The sequence below is a fragment of the Saimiri boliviensis genome, chromosome 3 (genome assembly GCF_048565385.1).
Source record: "Saimiri boliviensis isolate mSaiBol1 chromosome 3, mSaiBol1.pri, whole genome shotgun sequence".
Lineage (NCBI taxonomy): Eukaryota > Metazoa > Chordata > Mammalia > Primates > Cebidae > Saimiri > Saimiri boliviensis.
In genome coordinates this window covers 164847930-164868779 of record NC_133451.1, presented here as the reverse complement: position 1 = coordinate 164868779, position 20850 = coordinate 164847930, and the positions used below count along the sequence as shown (strand labels likewise).

The 20850-nt window shown below is 42.9% G+C and overlaps 1 long non-coding RNA gene across 2 annotated transcripts in view; it reads left to right on the top strand.

Annotated features, from left to right (window-relative positions):
* The first annotated feature begins 274 nt into the window (after positions 1-274).
* LOC141584074 (uncharacterized) overlaps positions 275-20850 on the top strand; it is a 375324-nt gene continuing 354748 nt past the window's right edge. The window contains exon 1 of one of the 2 annotated variants that reach the window (XR_012517015.1): positions 275-556. This is a non-coding gene — a long non-coding RNA (uncharacterized LOC141584074). The other variant, XR_012517018.1, reaches the window with a different exon arrangement.

Genomic DNA, 20850 nt, shown 5'->3' with positions numbered 1-20850 from the left:
AGTAGTTTTTCCCTCCCTAGCTTTGCAGGAGCCAGGTGTGCATTTCATAATACGCCTATTATACAGCCATTCTCAGTAGCTATTGCTTATACAATGACCCTTCTGATTTGTCCCACTGCAGTGTGGGTGCCAACGACTCAGGTCCCCACCCAGTACAACTTCAGATATGCATTTCACATATATTCGCAGGCAAAAAATGCACCTCCCTCTTCTTCTCTCTTTGTTTCAAGACAAAAGTAACTGGCATTTCACCCCGCCCTCTCCCCGCCAGCCCCCAACCACATGTGCCTGCAGCACGGGCGCCCTAGAAAGGGAAACCTGTTTTCCTTCTCCCAGGTTTCTGGTTTCTCCACCCAGTCTCCCCACAGTCCTCCGCTTCCTGCACCCAGTCGTTCCGGCCTCTACCCAGACTCTGAGAAGTGGCCTGACATTCCAGGTAACCTGATTCCCCAGACGGGATAGGCGGCGGCCTGCTGCTGCCGCAAAGGCGCGACCACGTGACCTTTCTTGCCTGCACCGAGGAAATGCATACCTTGTTCAGAAAACTAGGGGACAGGTGAGCCCAGGGTACTGTTTTGAATCAGAATTAAAACCATGTATGTATTTAAAAGGTGCTTGCTTCTGCATCAGACAGCTACCACTTTGATCATTCCAAATGAAAAGGCACGATTGGCTGTGGAATTTTATGGTGTGAACTGAGCTGGAAGACAAAGGCAGGACGATCTCCTGGAGGAAAAGGGGCAGCGGGTTTTATGGGAGCTGTGGCACAAGTCTGAACGCGGTGGCTGCACGCGGGAAGGGCAAAGCCGCCCTGGCAGGAGCCCGAGCCGCAGGCCTTGGAGGGGAAGCCTGTCCCTCTGTCCATTTACCTGGTTCTCGCGGTCCCTTGTTTGTTCCTGACAGATTTCTTCTTTGATCTGTGAAATGGGGGAGAGTAGGGGACACTCTGATATACTTTAAAAGGTGCAAGAATTTGCTACTTTCTCTTCAGAAACAGGGCTCGTATGGAGTTTCTTTGAGAACTGGAACATGCTGTCACATGTCATCTGAGGAGCTCAGTCTCCTCTTCCCTGCTCATTAATCAATCAACCAACACGTTTAAAGCATCTAGTGTGGATTCTGCATACTGTGGGGAAGTAAGAGCATGGTGTCTGCTTTTAAGGTATTTACGGGTTATCTGGGGAGGAGGATATATGAGTGTAAATCATGATAATAGTTAGCATGTACTGGGGATGTATTGAATACCTCCCGCGTGCCAGGTGCTACTCCCCCTAACACCCCCATCAGGTCGGTCCTATATTATCATCTCCATTTCACAGACGTTTTAGAGAGGTCACCCGCCCCAGGTCACGTAGTGTGCAGCAGTCAGGCTGTGATGCAGAGGAACTACTGCCTGTGCATGCCCCAGTCAGGTGCCATAAGGTGAAGGTGAGTGGCCTGTCGCATTCCACCTCTGTTCTTGCCCTCTCTCTGAGAAGCAGGGACACTGCTGAGGGTCACAGTAAGAACTTTCCTCAGCCACCATTGTCCCCTGGGACCCTACAGAAGTTCTGTGTCTTCCTCTCCTTCTGTTCTGTCCTCAACAAAGCATCCCATTTAATTTCTCCTTAGACAATATTTATCTTGTGGCATAAACTCTGTCCTCTCCTTTGTGGTTTTATAATCCAAGTGGAGAGAAGAGACCTAATTTGAAACAGGGAAATAGCAAAGCAGAACTTCGCCTTGTTGAAGTAGGTCTTGATCGTCCCTGAAATCCTTTCTTTAATGATTCACTGAAGAACCTGTCTTCAATGATATATTCATCCACTGATATACATAGATTAGTGACTTTCCTTCCATGCAGTCAGGTAGAGTAAAGGTTTTCCCAGTCCCCTTTGGCAGGTCTGATGGCACAGGCATCTTTAGCTCAACTTGCCATGTATGGTCGTTGAACTCTCTCATGATGACTAAAGAACCAAACTTGCCTGTTTTTTCTGGGCAAGCCAACATTTTGATATTTTGATATCACATCTTATTGGCAGTGTGAACACCCGCCAATAGGATATTACGAGTATCATGGGGAGATGCATCCTCTGACCTGGTATATAATCTCACTTCTCTGGATGCTGCACTAATTATATCAGCTCTGCTGGGCATGGGTCTGAACTGGAAATGTTCTGGTGTTTGGAAAATTCCAGATTGATAGGACTTAACCCCAAGATGCTTTATGATGTATCCCTAGATACTCTAGATGGCAGAATTGAAAACGTCTGGAAATCCCTGTTTACTATGAGTCCCTCTTCTCTTAACTGGAAAGATGAGCATTGGAAGACCTGCTACTTAGTTTTACTTGGATTAAGCACCTCTTTTGGCATCACTTGTTACCAAAAACAATGGAAAGACAGAGTAGCTATTGGGAAGCCTGTGTTCTAGTTCTGGGCCTGCTCTTAACCAGCTTTGGACCCAAAATACCCACCTCCACCTATGTAAGCCTGTTTCCTCACCTATAAGGAAATAAAATAAGATTTGGACCAGACTGATGGGTTTCAAATCAGAGTAGCCTGCTGTTTAAAAATCTTTTACAACTGGTGTTTTGTGTAAGGTTTTAGTTTACAGTTCACTGATAAAAACTGTCATAAAGCCCCTGCTCTAGAGGCTTGCTGAGGTACTGTTTTTCTTCAGCATGAAAGATCTGCAATTCTATTAACACAGTTGGTGATAGCCATGTGCCTTGGGAATCACAGCTGTTTCATTTGGTTAGATTATTAATTGCATGAAGGAAAGGAGTGGAAGACAAGATTGGAAATGAATTTTAAGTCCAGATTTGGGATTGCTATGGGTGCTGGGACTGGGACATTGTTTCACTGGAATTTAAGAGCTACCAATGATTTTTGAGAGCAAAATTTTGTCAGTTATGTTTTATATGCAGCTGTGCATATAGGGACCTGAGAAATAGTGGCTGAAGTACAGATGAGTACTTTCTTATGTAAAGGACTATGGAGTTGGGCAGTTCAGAGCAAGTGTGTCAGCTCCATGCAGTCGTGCAGGGATTCAGGCTTCTCCTATTTTTCTGCTTTGCTGTTCTAGTGGAACAGGCTTTCATCTTCAGTTACCTCATGGTCTGAGATGGCTGCTGGGCTCTACGTACCATGCTTGCGTTGCAGGATAGAAGAATGTGGAAGAGAGATGGTAAAAGGGGCATGAATTCCAGTGGAGTCAGCCTTCCCAGTGGTCCCTCACAGCTCTTTCTAAAACTTATTATTATTATTATTATTTTTGAGATGGAGTCTCACTCTGTTGCCAGGCTGGAGTGCAGTGGTGTGATCTTGGCTCACAGAGATCTGCAATCTCTGCCTTCTGGGTTCAAATGATTCTCCTGCCTCAGCCTCCTGAGTAGCTGGGATTATAGGTGTGTGGTACCACACCCAGCTAATTTTTGTATTTTTAGTAGAGACAGAGTTTCACCATGTTGGCCAGGATGGTCTCAATCTCCTGACCTCATGATCTGCCCAGTTTGGCCTCCCAAAGTGTTGGCATTACAGGCATGAGCCGCCACACAGCAATTGTTATTTTTATGTTTCATTGATCAGAACTTGAGTCACAATATAGAGTTTATCATAAGGAGCAGTGTGACTCAGTTGAAAGTTAGAGTTCTGTTCTGGAGTCTCCCCTACAGGTGTGAAATGATTGGAACTCTTCACTGGATTCATTTATTCAGTGGAAGTAGATGGGAAACTATGCCCCTAGTTGTCTAGCTGGAGGGAGTGAGGGCCTGAACTGGAGTGACCAAGGGAAGATGTGTAGGTGACCACAGTGGGGGCCAATGCAGAGGAGGGCTGACAGGATTCTCCAGGTGTGATGGGATTTTGTCAGCTGGCGTGAGGGAGTGGTGGATACAAAAATCACACCTAGCTTGGGAACCATGTGAAAGGGATGCTGGTGATGCCATTGACTAAGTAAGGACTTTGGAATTTTAGGAAAGAAGGTAATGAATTAGGTTTTGGACATGATGAGTTTGTCCTACAAACTGCAATTTATTTGCACCAGGACTGGAGCTTGGGGAAGTTCGTATTGTACATTTCCAAGTAAATACTAAGTTCACCAATTATTTTTACCTTGCTGTGTCAGATACATTTCTGGGCTTCATAGGTTGTTACTTAGGGGACTCTGTTAATCATCATGGAGTAGGGCAATAGGGTTATCTTTTCTGTTCACTGCTGGACCCGAACTCCAGAGACACTCTTTCCCACCATTGGGCTTAAGGATCTTAAGAGTCACGACAAAGATGATGTTGCAAAAAAATGCCTGCCTTCCTTCTTTCCTTCCTTCCCTACCTCCCTCCCCCAACTCATTCCCTCTTTCCTTTTTTTCTTTTCTTTCTTCACGGAGTCTTGCTCTGTCACCAGGCTGGAGTACAGAGGCACAATCTCAGCTCACTGCAACCTCCGCCTCCCAGGTTCAAGTGATTCTCCTGCCTCAGTCTCCCAAGTAGCTGGAACTACAGGCCTCCGCCACCATGCTTGGCTATTTTTCTGTATTTTATTAGAGTTGGGGTTTCCCCATGTTGGCCAGGATGGTCTCCATTTCCTGACCTCATGATCTGCCCGCCTTGGCCTCCCAAAGTGCTGGGATTACAGGCATCAGCCACCGCACCCAGAAAATGCCTATTTCCTAAAAGGACTTCTGCCCAGAATCCCTGTTCTTCCACCCCAATGAGCTCAAATCTGAACAAAGAAGAAAGCTCTTCAATTATAGTCCAGAGGCATTTATTAGCAGCAGATTCCTTTATTTCCTCTTTGCTCTGAGACTCAATCTGGCTCCACTTGATCTTTCTTGTCTTGGACCCATTGTTTGAGTGCAAAAGACTGAGGGCTGCCCCATAAATTCAGGAGGGATGTAAGCTGAGAGTCATAGTCAGCATCCCTGGGTCCAGGAGAAAAGCTTATAATGAAAATACGGAAGTGAGGGCCAAATTGGATGGGGCTTGGGGACACATAGCAAGGTTAATAGTAATGGTGGTCAAGAGACTAAGAATTAAGGCAAGGGCTCTTGAGCTCAGGCAGCAGATTTAAGTCCATGGACGTGAGGGATTATGGAGAAATCTTCTAGTGTATCTTGCCTAGGTAAAAGCACCTCCTTAAGTGAGATGACCTGGGTCAGACAATCCCAAGGAAAGGCCTCAAAAAAGACATGTGTGGCTGGGTGCAGTGGCTCCTGTAATCCCAGCATTTTGGGAGGCTGAGATGGGCAGATCAAGAGGTCAAGAAATTGAGACAATCCTAGCTAACATGGTAAAACCCTGTCTTTACTAAAAGTACAAAAAATTAGCTGGGTGTGGTGGCACATCCCAGCTACTTGGGAAGTTGACTCGTGAGGATCACTTGAACCCGGGATGCGGAGGTTGCAGTGAGCCGAGATCACACCACTGCACTCCAGCCTGGTGACAGAGTAAGACTCCATCTGAAAAAAAAAAAAAAAAAAAAGACATGCTTAGCAAGAGAAGAGAAAGTAGTTTCCACCTAGTCTGTGTGTAATGTATAGCGTTAGTTTGTAGTATGCCAAGATACTAACACTATCCTAGATCCTAGATCCTAACACTATAGATCCAGTCTAGGTTGGATAGCCTTTCCTTTCAGATTTTTGAAGGCATTCAAATTTTGCTTGTCTGATATTGTTCACTTGCCTGATGGCTCCAGGTATTGTTGCTGAGGGGTGGGAGAGCAATTCTGACTACTTGTCTATTATTTGTGGCCTGTTTCTTCTTTCAGAAGCTTCAGGACCGTCTTGATTTATCGTGGAAGTGCTTTGCTATAAATCTTTTATTATTCAGTATACTTTCCTTCTAATGGACCCTCAGTCATATCTCTTAGGTATGGGGAATTTCTTTCTTTCTTTCTTTCTTTCTTTCTTTCTTTCTTTCTTTCTTTCTTTCTTTCTTTCTTTCTTTCTTTTTTGAGAAGGCTGGAGTGCAATAGTGTAATCTCAGCTCACTACAACCTCCACCTTCCAAGTTCAAGCAATGCTTCTGCCTCAGCCTCCCAAGTAGCTGCGATTACAGGTGTGTGTCACCATGCCTAGCTAATTTTTGTATTTTTTGTAGAGACAGAGTTTCACCATGTTGTACTGGTCTCGAACTTGTGACCTCAGTGGTCTGTGTGCCTCAGTCTCCCAAAGTTCTGGGATTACAGGTGTGAGCCACCGTGCCCAGCCTGATGGGGAATTCTATCACATTATTTCTTTGATAATTTCTTCCATGATGTATTCCCTTTTCTCTCTTTCTGAAAACGCTGTTAGTCACATGCTGCATCTCCCAGACATTTTTCCCTCCAAATTTTCATCCCTTTTTCTTTTATTTTGTGAATCTTAGTATTGCCTTCTCTATAAGACAATTAGTTTTTTAAAAATTGCCTTATAAATGCAGTTTTCTCCCTCTTGTCAACAGAAGGGTCGCTATGGTTCTCCAGGAGTGGAAATGGGAATCGGAAGTTTGGTTTGGAGGCATTCTGCATTTTCCCCTCACTTGTGGCTAGTCATCACCCACATGGTCCTAGTTTTCCATGTGATTGGACACAACTGAAGTTCAGTGGCTCCTTGGATTTCTGAATGGAAATGGAGAACCTTCTTTGCAACCTGAGATCTTCTCGCTTTCTGTGCTTCTGTGTCTTAGACTAGAGGTTCATGCTTTAGGTCTGTAATGTAGGTAAGAAACGGAAGAAGCAGATGATTCCAAATGAATAACCTGCTGTTAGTAGTATACATAGCGTGGTTTTGGATCTATGTAGATCATGATGCTCTGGTTGTGTGGCTTCAGCAGCCAACCACCTGTATTTTTTGAATGAAGCTTCTTTCCTGAAAGGCGCTTGGATTCATCTGAATTTCAGAGTACTTTCACTTGAACATCCTGTCAGCATAATTCAAGTTTTAAACTGCTTGCTTGGGTATTGTACTTTTTTAAATAGAATTTTAGCATTTAGCAACACAAACCAAAATAATCTCTTTCCACCTCTCTACCGGACTCATAGAGAGTCAAGGCCTTGAGTCCTGTATTCTTGCCTTCCTCATGGCTGCTGGTTCTAACCCAGCCCCAGCCCCTTAGCAAGTGCTCTCCTCCTTTGAGCCTGCGCTGCTGCTACACGCTGGGCTCACCCATTTCCTAGAATGTCTCTTGCTGGCTTCCATCCCCCTCCACTTCACCCTAACTCTCTCCCTCTTCCCCACATGCTCTCATTTGGTGTTTCTCAGTGGGGTTTGTGGATGTCCCACATCAGAACCACCCGGGGTCTGGCGAGGCCGACTGGATCTGAACCTCTGGGGAAGGTGTGGGAGCCGCAGAGGGGTCAGCTCGTTGTTCAAGCCCTCCTGGGGATTCTCTCACTCACCAGAGTTCAGGATGCCGCTGCTCTAATTTTTCTTTCTTTCTTTGAGATGGAGTCTTGCTCTGTCACCCAGACTGGAGTGCAATCACCAGGTTTAAGTGATTCTCCTGTCTCAGTCTCCTGAGTAGCTGAGATGATAGGCGCCCGCCACCCGTGGCTAATTTTTTCTATTTTTAGTAGAGACAGGGTTTCACTATATTGTCCAGGCTGGTCTCAAACTTCTGACCTCAGGCAATCCACCTGCCTTGGTCTCCCAAAGTTCTGGGACTACAGGCGTGAGCCACCGCACCCAACTTCTTTTTTTCTTTTAGAGGCTGAGTCTCACTATTGTGCTTAGGCTGGTCTCCAACTCCTGGTCTTAAGTGATTGTCCCGCCTCAGCCTCCGAATAGTTGGGATTACAGGCCGAGCCACTGTGCCTGGCTCACACTGCTCTAATTCCTGATACCCATCCAGCTCACTTCCTAACTCTGCTCTACCCGCTTTGCCCTTTCTCTTAGGAAGTTCATACTCTCCAGCAGGCTTGTTCTTCTGCTACCCAGAGGCCCCCCTCCAGCTCCAACCTCTTACTTAGCATCCAGCTTTCTATTTGCAGCTATTCCCAGGAAACCACCTGCATGCTGGGTGTGACCACTCACAGTTGTCATCTACTGGAACAACATCCCCAGGAGATAGGTATTTTTCTACTAGGTTATTTTGTAGATGAGGACACAGAGCCTAAGAGGGATATTTGGATGGTGATATCTGCTTTGTTAGAGAGAATAATAATGAATGTACATCAAATACTTGGATGAGAGAATGACTCACCTTGAATGTACTATCTTTGTAGACTTGATATGAAACCTGGGTTTGTTGTTCTTTCTTACATTTCTTCTACTAGAACCACTGGGAGGCAGGAGAAGGCGAAAGAGATGATAAATTCTGTGCTGGAGTTCTGCATTAACAATCAGAATACAAAATTTGTGGGAAGCTCCCTCAAAAATGACAGGACTAACCAGGAGTGCCCTGACTGCAACTTTGCCCAATAGCATTTTTTTTTTATTGTGTGGTGTTCATTGACTGTTGATTATTACAGAACTGGGTCAGTTGGAGGTCAGGAAGGCAGAGAAGGGGGAAGCTGTGGGCTGATAGGTGGAACAAGCAGTTCTACCGATCCATGCGAAACCTTTAGGGAGAATGTAGGGCTTTCAAAAACACATTTTGGAAATTTCTTTATAAAATTATCAGAAGAGATCACCACCTTGTTTGCACTTTGCATATGCAACAATACAAATGCAGAAAAATAACCCATTCTGAGAAAGCAGTTAAAATCATTGCATATTAAGGCAGTTAGGTCACTGCTGGCCAGATCTGGCTGTGATTTGAATCTAAGTTTTGGTTTTGGAGAAAGGAATGTTTGATCCAACAGAAAATGAGCTTTGAGTGTGCTGGAGCTCCTTTTTCTCCTCTCGCCCTCTCCTCTTCCCAGGTTGATGATGGATCCCCTGGGCACTGGTTGCTTCCTCCAAAGGAGCTCCCCCTTGGAGCTGGAAGAGAGGCTTGTTTCTCCAGCTGTCTAACCTTTAGTTTTAGCTGCCTCTTGTTGACCTCTTAGTTTTATAATGAGTCAGTTTATTTGCTTGGACAAACTGAGTTTTCTTAGAGAGAAACATAACAGAGTTAGAAAGAGGCCAGTGTTTTGTTTCCCCTTATGAAGGAGAAGTAGCTGTGGGACCGGGCACTCCTGGGCTGTTCATTCTGTGACAGTCCCTGTTGTTGGTTTATTTTAGGACCGTGTAGTGAAGCCTGGTGGGCAGAGAAATATTGTCTCCCTTGTCGGAGGTAAAAATATCTGCAGGGTTTACAGGCTAATTACTTCTCGATTCCCTGGGAGTTCTAAGAATTTGCTTAGCAACTGACCTGACCAGTCCCTACCCCCAGCGACTCCCCACCATGACTAAACTTACTGGTGGGGCTGATGGAGCAGTTGTAGAACTAAACAAGGATTAAGGATTTTGTGAGAATGGTGCCAGTCTTTTCCTCGATGGGACCTGAGCCTGTAAGCTAGTCCAACAAAATGAGGGAGAACAAGCCAAAAAAAACCTTTTTAAGAAACAACACAGGCAGTAGGAAATCATACTGGTCAGGGCTTGTTTTCCTGGCGCGGGGCCTCATTCCAACCTGTTGCAATCAGCTCTAGAGTGTCTATAGGGACACCCTGGTGCAGGGGCCCCACGGAGGAAAGGAACTTTTACATTTCTGTTTGACTGGGCTCCTTGCCAGGGACTAAGTTCAAAGTGCAGTTTCCAGTAATTTGCTGAGACTTCTCTGTGGGTTTGATAGGCCAGGACAGAAGCCTGCAAGCTGAAGTAATACTTCCTGATTTCTGTCATTCTTTAAGGAGAGAAGGAAGGTGGTTGAGGGACTGGGGATCGGAGACTGTTGCTGGCTCTGAGAGCAGATTGGACCTCCCCTTCCTCCTGTCGACCCCAGCCCTTTCTCTTCAATCCTGTCCGGGCCACTGGCAGCCTGGCACTAGATGGAATCGCACGGGCTCCCTCTCCGAGCAAACGTGAGCTATGCATTCCATGAGCCAGCGAAAGGCTGCATTGATTTACTGCACGCTAGCATTATTTGGAGCTATAAAGTTGTCGAGTAATGGCAATATGTTCTTGTTTTCTCATATCTGTAGGATGAAAGTGAACATTTTTATAATCCTTCCCTCCTCACCACATTTAGTTCCTGGTGTTAGACATGTGGGCTTGATTAACGGGGAAAAAGAGCTACAAGGAGAAGTTAGATGCGTACATTCCTCTCTTACAGAGCCTCATTCCCTCAACCACCCTTCCCAGGACACTGACGGCAAGGCCCAGATTCTTGTCATTTCCTCGTTGTCTCTCCCCTTCTTCCTGCCCTGTGTCTACCAGAGGACTCGATGCATAATAATTCCAAAGGAATCTTGATTAAATGAAAGGGTAGGTAGTGGTGGAATCTCACTTCAAAGAAGGGTTGGGGAGAATGATACAGCTTCTGTGTCTGGTAGAGGCTCACTGGAATGGCGCTTTATTGATTTGATTACAACGCATTTTCTACAGCAAGAAATTGTGCTGCAAAATGTTTGCAGTGGTCCCGGTGTCAGTCACTCTTTACTTGGAAAGGACTCAGCTGAGCATGAAAGACATTCGGAATGGGGGAGAGAACAGAGAGGTAGTGGAGCCGCAGCTGAGCTCTCCAGGATGCTTTAGCCCTGACATCTAGTTGCAGTCGCCTTTTATTACAATCACTCACTACCTCAAATATCCGTATACCCACAAACCAAACCAAAGCAAACCCCAGGAGTACACAAAGAGGGTGGGGTAAAAGGAGGAAATTTCTTTTCCCACAAAGTCCCTTGTCCTACTTCCTTAGTTCTCCTGCAATATCCTTCTTTTCGTTTGCTAATGTGCCTCTGAAAGACTGACTATAGGTGCTGCTTTTCCTCTAGCCTGGAAACCGAATTATAGCAATTTAACATTAGAACATAATTTTACTGCAATAAAGCAATTTGGGGCTGGTGGTAGTGATGGCGTGGATGTTGGCGGGACTGGAGCAGATAATTTATTCGAATGGAATTTTTCTGCATCTGTTTAAGAAATGTTAGGATAAAGCCGTGTTAGTGTGAAATCTTATTTAAATATTTTTATTTGAAGATTGGTACCCTTTGAAACCACTATGTACGTATCTATATGATGCCAAAAGAACTGGTTAAAGGTTTTAAACAAGGAGACTTTTTTTGTTATATGGACTTGTGTCACATGAATAATGTTTTATGTACTTAATTGGTTTTTTAAAAATGACATGAATGAATTGACTATTTGCTTTTTACAATGTGAAGTTAAAAAACGGGTCTCAGCTAGGTGCAGAGTAAGCCTGTGGTCCCAGCTACTTGGGAGGCTGAGGCAGGAGAATCACTGGAGGCCAGGAATTCGAGGCTGCTATGATCCTTCCTATGAATAGCTACAGCATGCCAACTTAGGCAACATAGTGAGACTCTGTCTAAAAAAAGCCTTAAATATTTCAGTAGTCTTTAGCTACAAAAAACAAACAAACAAACAAAAAACCCCCAAAACCTGTGACAAATTGTCTATAAAACCAAGCACGTAGCTGATTCTGTAGGTAGGTTTCAGGGAAAAGGAGAGGAAAGAAAGATGAATTTAAAAATTTTCCTTGCCCAGTGATGGTCCACACCATGGTGTAATGAAATTGGGCAACTTGAATTCTTAAGACAGTTTTCTTATCATTAGATCTCTTAAGGAAGGACATGGATCTCCCAACACATATCTGACTATCACACATCTCTGTTCAAAGGAATACAGACATCTATCTACAAAAGATCGTTGCCTTAAAATTGGTTTAAAACATGTATTACTTCCTGCCAGTTCCTGTATGATTAGGGATATGATTAACTGTATCCCGCCCCCTAGATCTATCATGTTAGGCCTTTGACATTTATGGAGATAACATTGGCAGTTTCATCTGTTCGTGAGGCATCTTAAAGGTCCATCATATTATAATTTGCAATATTCATAGTGCCCAAAACTCTGAAATTTCATCCTGTGTGTGGGAGCAAGCCCCTGTGCAGTGAATAAACTACCCTAGTGGTGAGACCTCAGTTTGACCATTGTTTTTCACACATCCTGATAGATGCAGTCAGTAACTCTTGTGTAGTGATCAACATTTGGTTCCTTTGTGAAAAGGGACCTCAAACAAAGACATTTGAGACTTTGATGGAAATGACAAATGAAGGCCCAAGATATGAAAGTTCTTAATGAGAAAATACTTTCCTACACTTTTAAATTATGTATTTTAAATTTTATTGACTTATTAACAGGCCTAAGGCTGGACACAGTGGCTGACACCTATAATTCCAGTGCTTTGGGAGGCCAAAGTGGGAGGATTGCTTGAGCCCAGGAGATTGAGACCAGCTTGGGCAACATTGTGAGACCCCATCTCTGCAAAAAATAAAATGTAGCCGGGCATGGTGGCAAGTGCCTGTAGTCTCAGGTGCTTGGGAGGCTGAGGTGGGAGGACCGCTTGAGCCTAGAGTTCAAGGTTGCAGTCAGCTATGATTGTGCGGTTGCTGCACTCCAGCCTGGGTGACAGACTGAGACTCTGTCTCTAAAAAAAAGCCTGCAGGGTAGCCTACATCTAGACTTTTCAAATACACTTTCCTATAAGAAAGAGGATGTTATGTGATAGTGATATTTGAGAATTTGAACATTTTTATGTTACATGAACTGCTTGGGGTCATACATTCAGTTTTTCTTTTTTGTTATGCTTAGGATATCATGGATCATATTTTGGAAACTATCATGTTGTTAAAAAATTAATAAACATTTTGACCTTTTTTTGGATAAGGACTATCACAGACCTTTAACATTTAAATGAACAGTATTGAAGTGAATGACATAAACAATATATTACAGTAGGGCAAAGCTACTTGCAGTGGGTACATAAATGACTGGGTGTGTCTTGATTAGAAAAACTCAGAAATGCAAAGCATTAGGAGGCAATCATATTAAAAAGCATTTTCTCCCTGGAGAGGAGGGCTGACTGCCGGTTATTCTTCAGGTATGAGTGGCATCTCTTTGGTTCTTTGTTCTGCCAAATCAGTACTGACCCACTCCCAAGCTGCCCTTCATTTTTACCCCATATCCAACTCTTCTTTTTCTGTTGGGCTCTTTTCTTCCAACTCAGTGATCTCAAAGCCAGCCTAACAGCCGGGTGGGAAGGGGGAGGGAACCACAATGAAATAAACGCCTTCCCTGTTTTACATGCATGGTCTCATTTCACCTTCACAATCCCCTTGAAGTGAAGTGCTGATAATGCCCCATTTTGCAGATGAAGCTCGGAAATATTAGGTAACTTGCTCTAAACCAAAAAGCAAGAGTATAGAGGGATTTATACGCAGGTTTGTGCAACTATGAGGATGGAGCTCTTGTTCCTTCCCTGCAGCCTGCAGTCAGGGGGAATTTAGCCTGTTTGTGATTTGCTGAAGGTCATTTTGTTGCCTTGTCCCTTGTCCCCTTAAGGACTGACCGCATTGCTTCATTTTTAGTGACTTTCCCTGATACGTTATGGTTGAATTACGGACTATATCTATGGCATAAAGCAAGGAACATCTGATTACTGTTTCTCCTGTGACTATGAATGCTAGCGTTCAAGGATCACGCTTACAGTAAATGCTCTTCCAGCAAAGCTACTTTTTAATGACTGTCACCTTATTCTTTATTTTCAAAGTAATCCTCAGATGTTTTAGTCAAAAAGGTATACATCTAGGCTGTAACTGAATGTTACTATCACTATGTTCGTTATGAAAATTTTCTATTCAGTGTTTCATCCTCCTCCCCATCCTCAATGAATGTAATATACGCATTACTTACTAACTGGGGATTGAAATAGCAAGTCATTATGATGTCTGTATTAACATCCAAAACACACTGGGTTTCTTCCAGGATTTTCATATCTATTATTCCTAAAACATATGACTTTTAAAACGCAAATGGTTTTCCCAAGCCAATTCTCTAATCACAGACATAAATTTCACTCCATTAAGGAAAGGAAACCAGGCAGTATGACTAAAGTTAGGAATATGATGATCAAATTTCAAGGGAGGAAAAACAAAGATTAGGCGTGGAATTCTTTCCATTGCTTTTGCTTGTGAAACATGGTTAAAATAAAACCCTGCCTTTCTGCACACATAAGCCTGCAGACCTTTAAAGTGAGAGGTTAGATTTAGACATGGATGCTGTCATCCCCTCTCTCTGGTTTGGCAGGGAGTTCTGCAGAGAAGCCAGGTCTGAGGGCTGCCTCCTTGCTTTTCCTTAGAATGGGTGGAGGGGTCGGGAGACTGATGAGTGCCAGACAGATGCTTCTGTCTCTTTCTTAGGGTAGTTAGAAGTTATTCAGTTGAATTTTCTCTCACAAAATACCTGTTGCATATTTATGAGTCCTTGAAATAATGAGAGTCCTCGAGAACTGGTGATAACTAGGCAGGTCTATAAACAAGGAAAGGGTATGTGATGGGAGACTCTCATTCCATAGGCTATGGATGATAGATTCTGTGGTATTCTTTTGATTGCTACTCTTGAAAATACTTCAGCCCCTCAAGGGTTGCTTTTTCATGTTTATCAAGATTTTTTTTATAGGAGTACCTTTCAACTTATTAGACTTGCTTCCTTGCTGTTTTTTTTTTAAATAAATGTGATCAAATACCTTTAAGAAATATTATCTCTTCCACTGTCTGTATTAAGAACATGAGACAATACCATTCTCTACCCCTACTACTTACCAACAGCAGCAAGCACATACATTTCTTTGAGTGTTCAGTGAGATGCACATTCTTGATTTCATAGGCATATATATATATATATATATATATGTACAGAAAATGAGATTTACTTTGTAGCTGATATACATTTATGTTGAATTTGAAATAGGTCAGTATAGTTATTGAGAAGGAAGAATCTTTTCAAGTTCTCTTAGTGTCACAGAAGGAAGACAAAAAAAAAAAAGCTTATTTAAAAAATCTGTATTTCTGGCCAGGTGCAGTGGCTCATGCTTGTAATCCTAGCACTTTTGGAGGCTAAGGCAGGTTGATTGCCTGAGCTCAGGAGTTTGAGACCAGCCTGGCCAACATGGTGAAACCCCGTTTCTACTAAAATACAAAAAATTAACAGGGTGTGGTGGTATGTGCCTGAAGTCCCAGCTACTTGGGAGGCTGAGGCAAGAGAATTGCTTGAACCTAGGAGACAGAGGTTGCAGTGAGCTGAGATCACACCACTGGATTTCAGCCAGAGTGACAGAGCATGACTCTGTGTCCAAAAAGAAAAATAAATACTCATAAAATCTGTATTTCTATTGTTGTTAGAAATGAGAATTATTAAGCCTTTTGGAAAGCAAAGTAGCAATAATTATTAAAACTAAAAATGCATATATCCTTTCAACCTATCAATCTCATACTTGAAGGTCTGTATCATATTAAAAATGTCTATAGCTATTACCAAGTGACTGTCTATGTTGCATTACCCTATTTTAACCTGCTGTGTATGACTTACCATTATATCCTATTTTTCATATTCTACATTTTTTCACTCATTTGTTGATCGATTCATTCATTTATTGTCTTCCCACCAGAGTGTGAGCTCTGTGAAAACAAGGACCTCATCTGTCTCCTTCACCACCGGAACTCCAGCATCCAGAATAGTCCCTGACACTGAGGAGATATTAAGAAAATATTAGTTGAAAGAAATAAAAACACCCATAGATCAGGATGTATGACAGGGTGTTTATTGTAGCAGTATTATGGTGGCAGAAATCCAGAATCAAAGAGAATGCCCATTAGTGAGGAGCTGAATTGGGTGCTCCACTGCTGTTGGGCTAAACAGTGTGAAACAGTGGTTAATGGTATGACTTTAGTGTCAGAAGCCTGGGCTTTAATCCATTTTTTTTTTTAACTCTCACCATCCATCTTTTGGTTCATTAATATTATAAGCAAATCTATTCCTCTGGGCAGGCATTAAACATGAGAGCCTGGGGAGTAAATCTCTGAGTACTTGCTTGTTTGCAAAGGATTTTATTTTTCCTTCACTTATGAAGCTTAGTTTGGCTGGATATGAAATTCTGGGTTGAAAATTCTTTTCCTTAAGGATGCTGAATATTGGCCCCCACTCTATTCTGGCTTGTAGGGTTTCTGCTGAGAGATCTGCTGTGAGTCTGATGGGCCTCCCTTTGTGTGTGACCCGACCTTTCTCTCTGGCTGCCCTTAGCATTTTCTCCTTCATTTCAACCCTGGTGAATCTGATGATTATGTGCCTTGGGGTTGCTCTTCTTGAGGAATATCTTTGTGGTGTTCTCTGTATTTCCTGGACTTGAATATTGGCCTGCCTTGCTAGGTTGGGGAAGTTTTCCTGGATAATATCCTGAAGCGTATTTTCCAGCTTGGATTCATTCTCTCCGTCACATTCAGGTACACCTATCAAACGTAGATTAGGTCTGTTCACATAGTCCCACATTTCTTGGGGACTTCGTTCATTCCTTTTTACCCTTTTTTCTCTAATACTGCCTTCTCATTTTATTTTAATGAGTTGATCTTCGACCTCTGATATCCTTTCTTCTGCTTGGTCAATTCAGCCCTTGAAACTTGTGCATGCTTTGCGAAGTTCTCGTTTTGTGTTTTTCAGCCCCATCAATTCACTTATATTCCTCTCTAAGTTGTCTCTTCTTGTTAGCATTTCATCAAATCTTTTTTCAGCGTTCTTAGTTTCTTTGCATTCAGTTAGAACATGTTCTTTTAGCTCACAGAAGTTTCTTATTACCCACCTTCTGAAGCCTGATTCTGTCAATTCATACACTCATTCTCCATCCAACCTTTTTCCCTTGCTGGTGAGGAGTTGTGATCCCTTGTAGGAGGAGAGGTGTTCTGGTTTTGGGTGTTTTCATCCTTTTTGGGCTGCTTTCTTTCCATCTTTGTGGATTTATCCATCTGTCTTCTTTGTAGTTGCTGACTTTCAGATTGGATCTCTGAGTGGACATCCAGTTTGTTGATGATGAAGTTGTTTCTGTTTCTTAGTTTTCCTGCTAACAGTCTGGCCCCTCTGCTGTAGGACTGCTGAGGTCCACTCCAGGCTCTGCTTGCCTGGGCATCACCTGCAGCAGCTGCAGAACAGTAAGGGTTGCTACCAGTTTCTTCTTCTGCTATCTTTGTCCCAGAAGGATACTCACCAAATGTCAGTCTGAGCTCTCCTTTATGAGGAGACTCTTTGGATATACAGGGGTCAGGGAGCTGCTTGAGGAGACAGTCTGTCCTTTATAGGAGCTCAAGTGCTGAGCTGTGAGCTCCATTGTTCATTCAGAGCTGCTGGGCAGGTACGTTTGGGTCTGCTGCAGCAGAGCTCACAAACCCCTTTTTTTCCCCAGGTGCCTGTCCCAGGGAGTTAGGGCTTTATTTATGAGTTTCTGTTGTGCTGCTGCCTTCTTTTCAGGGCTTCCCTGCCCAGCGAGGAGGCAGCCTAGTCACTGTCTGCCTGCAGAGGCTTTGCTGAGCTGCCGTGGGCTCTGCCCAGCTGCCATGTGAACTTCCCTGCAGTACTGTTTTTATGGGTGTAGTTAGAACTGCCTTGGCAATGGTGGCCTACCTGTGTAATGGCGGACTCTCTCTGTAATAGCAGGTTGCTTTGGCAATGGCGGGTTGCCTCAGCAATGGCGGGCTGCCTCAGCAATGGCGGACTACCTCTGTAGTGGTGGAGTGCCTCGGTAATGGCAGATGCCCCTCCCCCACTGAGCTGGACCTTCCCGGGTTCAGCTGTGCTTGCTGTGAAACTCTCAACCCACAGTGTTTTCAATTGCTGGGGTTTTTTTTGTTGGTTTTTCTTTTGTGTGTGTGTGGCAGTGGTACCAGCTGAGCCTGATTACCTGGCTTGCTGACTCAGAGTCTTTTTTTTTTTTTTAGTTGAATGGTCGACTCTCTTCCAGGAGTTCCAGTCACCTGTTGAAAAGGTGTGCCAGGATCTGTGTGATTTCCCCTGTGGTGACTCACTGCGCCAGCTAAAACAGTGGCACTGAGATTTGTGGTGCTTTTTTTCGCCTGGGAATCTCATGGCCTGTCTCTCTGTTTCAGTCCTCTTTTAAATCAGATGAATGGGTGACTGTTCATTCCCAGGGCTCCAATTGCCAGCTAAAAGGGCACCCGGACCAGTGTATTTGTATGGAGAACCGCTGCGCCAAGGCACCAGCAAAGCAGCCGTACCAGCCGAAAGAGCCGCGCCGGCGACCTGTGGGGCTCCTCCACCTGGGAATCTCCTGGTCTGTGGGCAATAAAAATCCGTCTGGAAATGCAGTGTCCACTCACCCTCTGAGCTTTCACTGGGAGCTGCAATCCTGAGCTCTTCCGAAATGGCCATCTTGGACCTTCCTCCTCTAATCCATTTCAATGTTCTTCTTAAACATAGAATGAATGGTCCTGGGAAAGGTGTTTAGCCTCTGTCTTAGTTTCCTCATCCATAAAACGAGGACAATAATGACACCAATCTCATGAAGTTTTGTGAGAATTAAATGAAATAATACATGTAACATATTTGGGAACAGTGCCCGGTACATTGTAACTCAATAAATATATTCTTTCTTCATGAAATAGTAAAGAGAATGACCTAAGTATCACTTGGAGGCATTTTCATGGTGCGTAACTTTGTGGCCAACACACAATGCAAAGCACATGTAATGAATGTTGCTTTCGTAAATCTCACAATAATAATGAAATAATCTCACATGTATATATATATGATTTCTGTGTTTATAAGAGCATAAAATTAAGGAAGATATATATCAGGTATATGAATCTGGTTGTGGTAAGAGAGGGAATAAAGAGAAGAAGTTGGAAAAAACAACGAAATTACCAAATACAATGATATTCACATTACCAACATATTACTAATACCATAACTAAAATTACAAAATATATGTTTCTGCAACTATATAGGCAGTAGAAAAAAATCAACAAAATAAAATATATGTGTGTATATATACATACCCAATAAGATGCCTGAAAGAGGGTCTCAAAAGCATTAATGGAGTTTCTTTTAGGAAGGTTGGAATTCCAAGTGATTCTTTCCTTACACTTTGGTTATTTGAGTTTTTGACAGTAAGAATGTATTATTTATATAATCAGAAAAATACAATAAAATATTTTTACTATGAGCAAAAAAGAAAAATGCAATGCTTCTCTATTTCTGTAAGTCTTTCTTAAAGGAAGAGAGTTGGTGGTGTCTCTGTTAGAGAGGTTTCAGGCCTCAGGAGTTATTAGAATCCTGTTTATAAGGAGCCCTGGTTCACATGGTCTGAGCACAAGATGGCTTTAGTTTGCAGCAAATCTCATGTCTGCTACCTCAATCTTCTCCTGTCTTGGAAAGATGAACTCATATCTGAGGGATTATGTGAACCAAAGGTGCTGTAAACATAGGCAAATGGACCACAAAATTCTTGAAAATTGGAGAGAAGGGAATCATAGATACCTATATCCACAGATGATTCAGCCATAGGAGACTGTATGGGCCCCAAATCTAGAAAAATTTAAAAAATACCACTTTATGGCTGGGCGAGGTGGCTCATACCTGTAATCCCAGCACTTTGGGAGGCTGAGGTAGGTGACTCACTTGAGTTCATGAGTTTGAGGCTAGCCTGGCCAACATGGTGAAACCCCATCTCTACTAAAAATACAAAAAAATTAGCAGGGCATGGTGGTGGGGCATCTGCAATCCCAGCTACTTGGGACACTGAGGCAGGAGAATCACTTGAATCTGAGAGGCAGAGGTTGCAGTGAGCTGAGATTGCGCCTTTGCACTCCAGCCTGGGTGACAGAGTGAGACTCTGTCTCAAAATAAATGCATAAACAAAATAAAATAAAATGCCACTTTACTCATGTCAAAGCATTGTTAAAAAACCCCTATTCCATGTCACTTATAAAGCTGAAATTCTTTAGTTGGTCTTGAAGAGTCTCAATATCTGTGCTAACTGTCCCACAGTGTTTCTTAAACTAGCTCTGCTTTGCAGGGTAGACCTCCCGTTGTCCACTAAAAATCTCTCTTCACCTTTGTTTATGCCTTTCTCTCCCTCATTTTTTTGAATCTTAATCATCTCTTAATCCTTGGCTTAAGTCCTCTCCTCTAAAAGGATGTTTGAATCACCCTAGTCCTCAGGGATTTCTTTACCTACATGTCTGCATTCTACTAAATATGTCATTATGATTGGATGCTGTGCCTGGTCACTTAGCACTTACCATGTGCTCTCTTAAACAGCCATCCGTCTTCTTATGCAGATTTTCCTCCTTTCTTCAACTGGCAGACTTCTTGAGGATGGGGCTCATGACTTTTCCTTCCTCGTATTTCCACAGCTCCCAACATGTTCCTTGGATATAGCTGGCATGCAGTGAATACTTGCTGATGGATAGATATTTATAGTCATTTTCTTGAAAACTGGAAGTATATAGTTATCCCATGATTAATGGATGGGTTGGAGCCCTATAGTAGAAACCAGTTTATTTGCATACAAGCTTATCTATCTAGATAAGAATGTGGATAAGAATGCTGTGGCTAAATATGGAAAAAACTTCAACAGCATTTCAAATCCTCAAAAATGTGTTTGCACTCAGTGACATGAATCCACATTTGCCATAAGCAAGATGAATGAAAAATGAAATTAAATGAGATATTTAAATTTTTGAGAACTGGAAACAGTGAAATATTAATAAGGTTCATAGTAGTTAACACATGACTTTTATTATAAGCTAATTTATCTAAATACTTTATATATTAACTCATTTAGTCCTTAAAAACCTTATGAGGCAGATAATTTTAATTAAAAAAAAATTAGCCCACATTCAGTGACCTATCTATATTTAACTGTTTTTGAGATAGGTCTCACTCTGTCACCCAGGTTGGTGTGCAGTGGCACAATTATGACTCACTGCAGCCTTGACCTCCCGG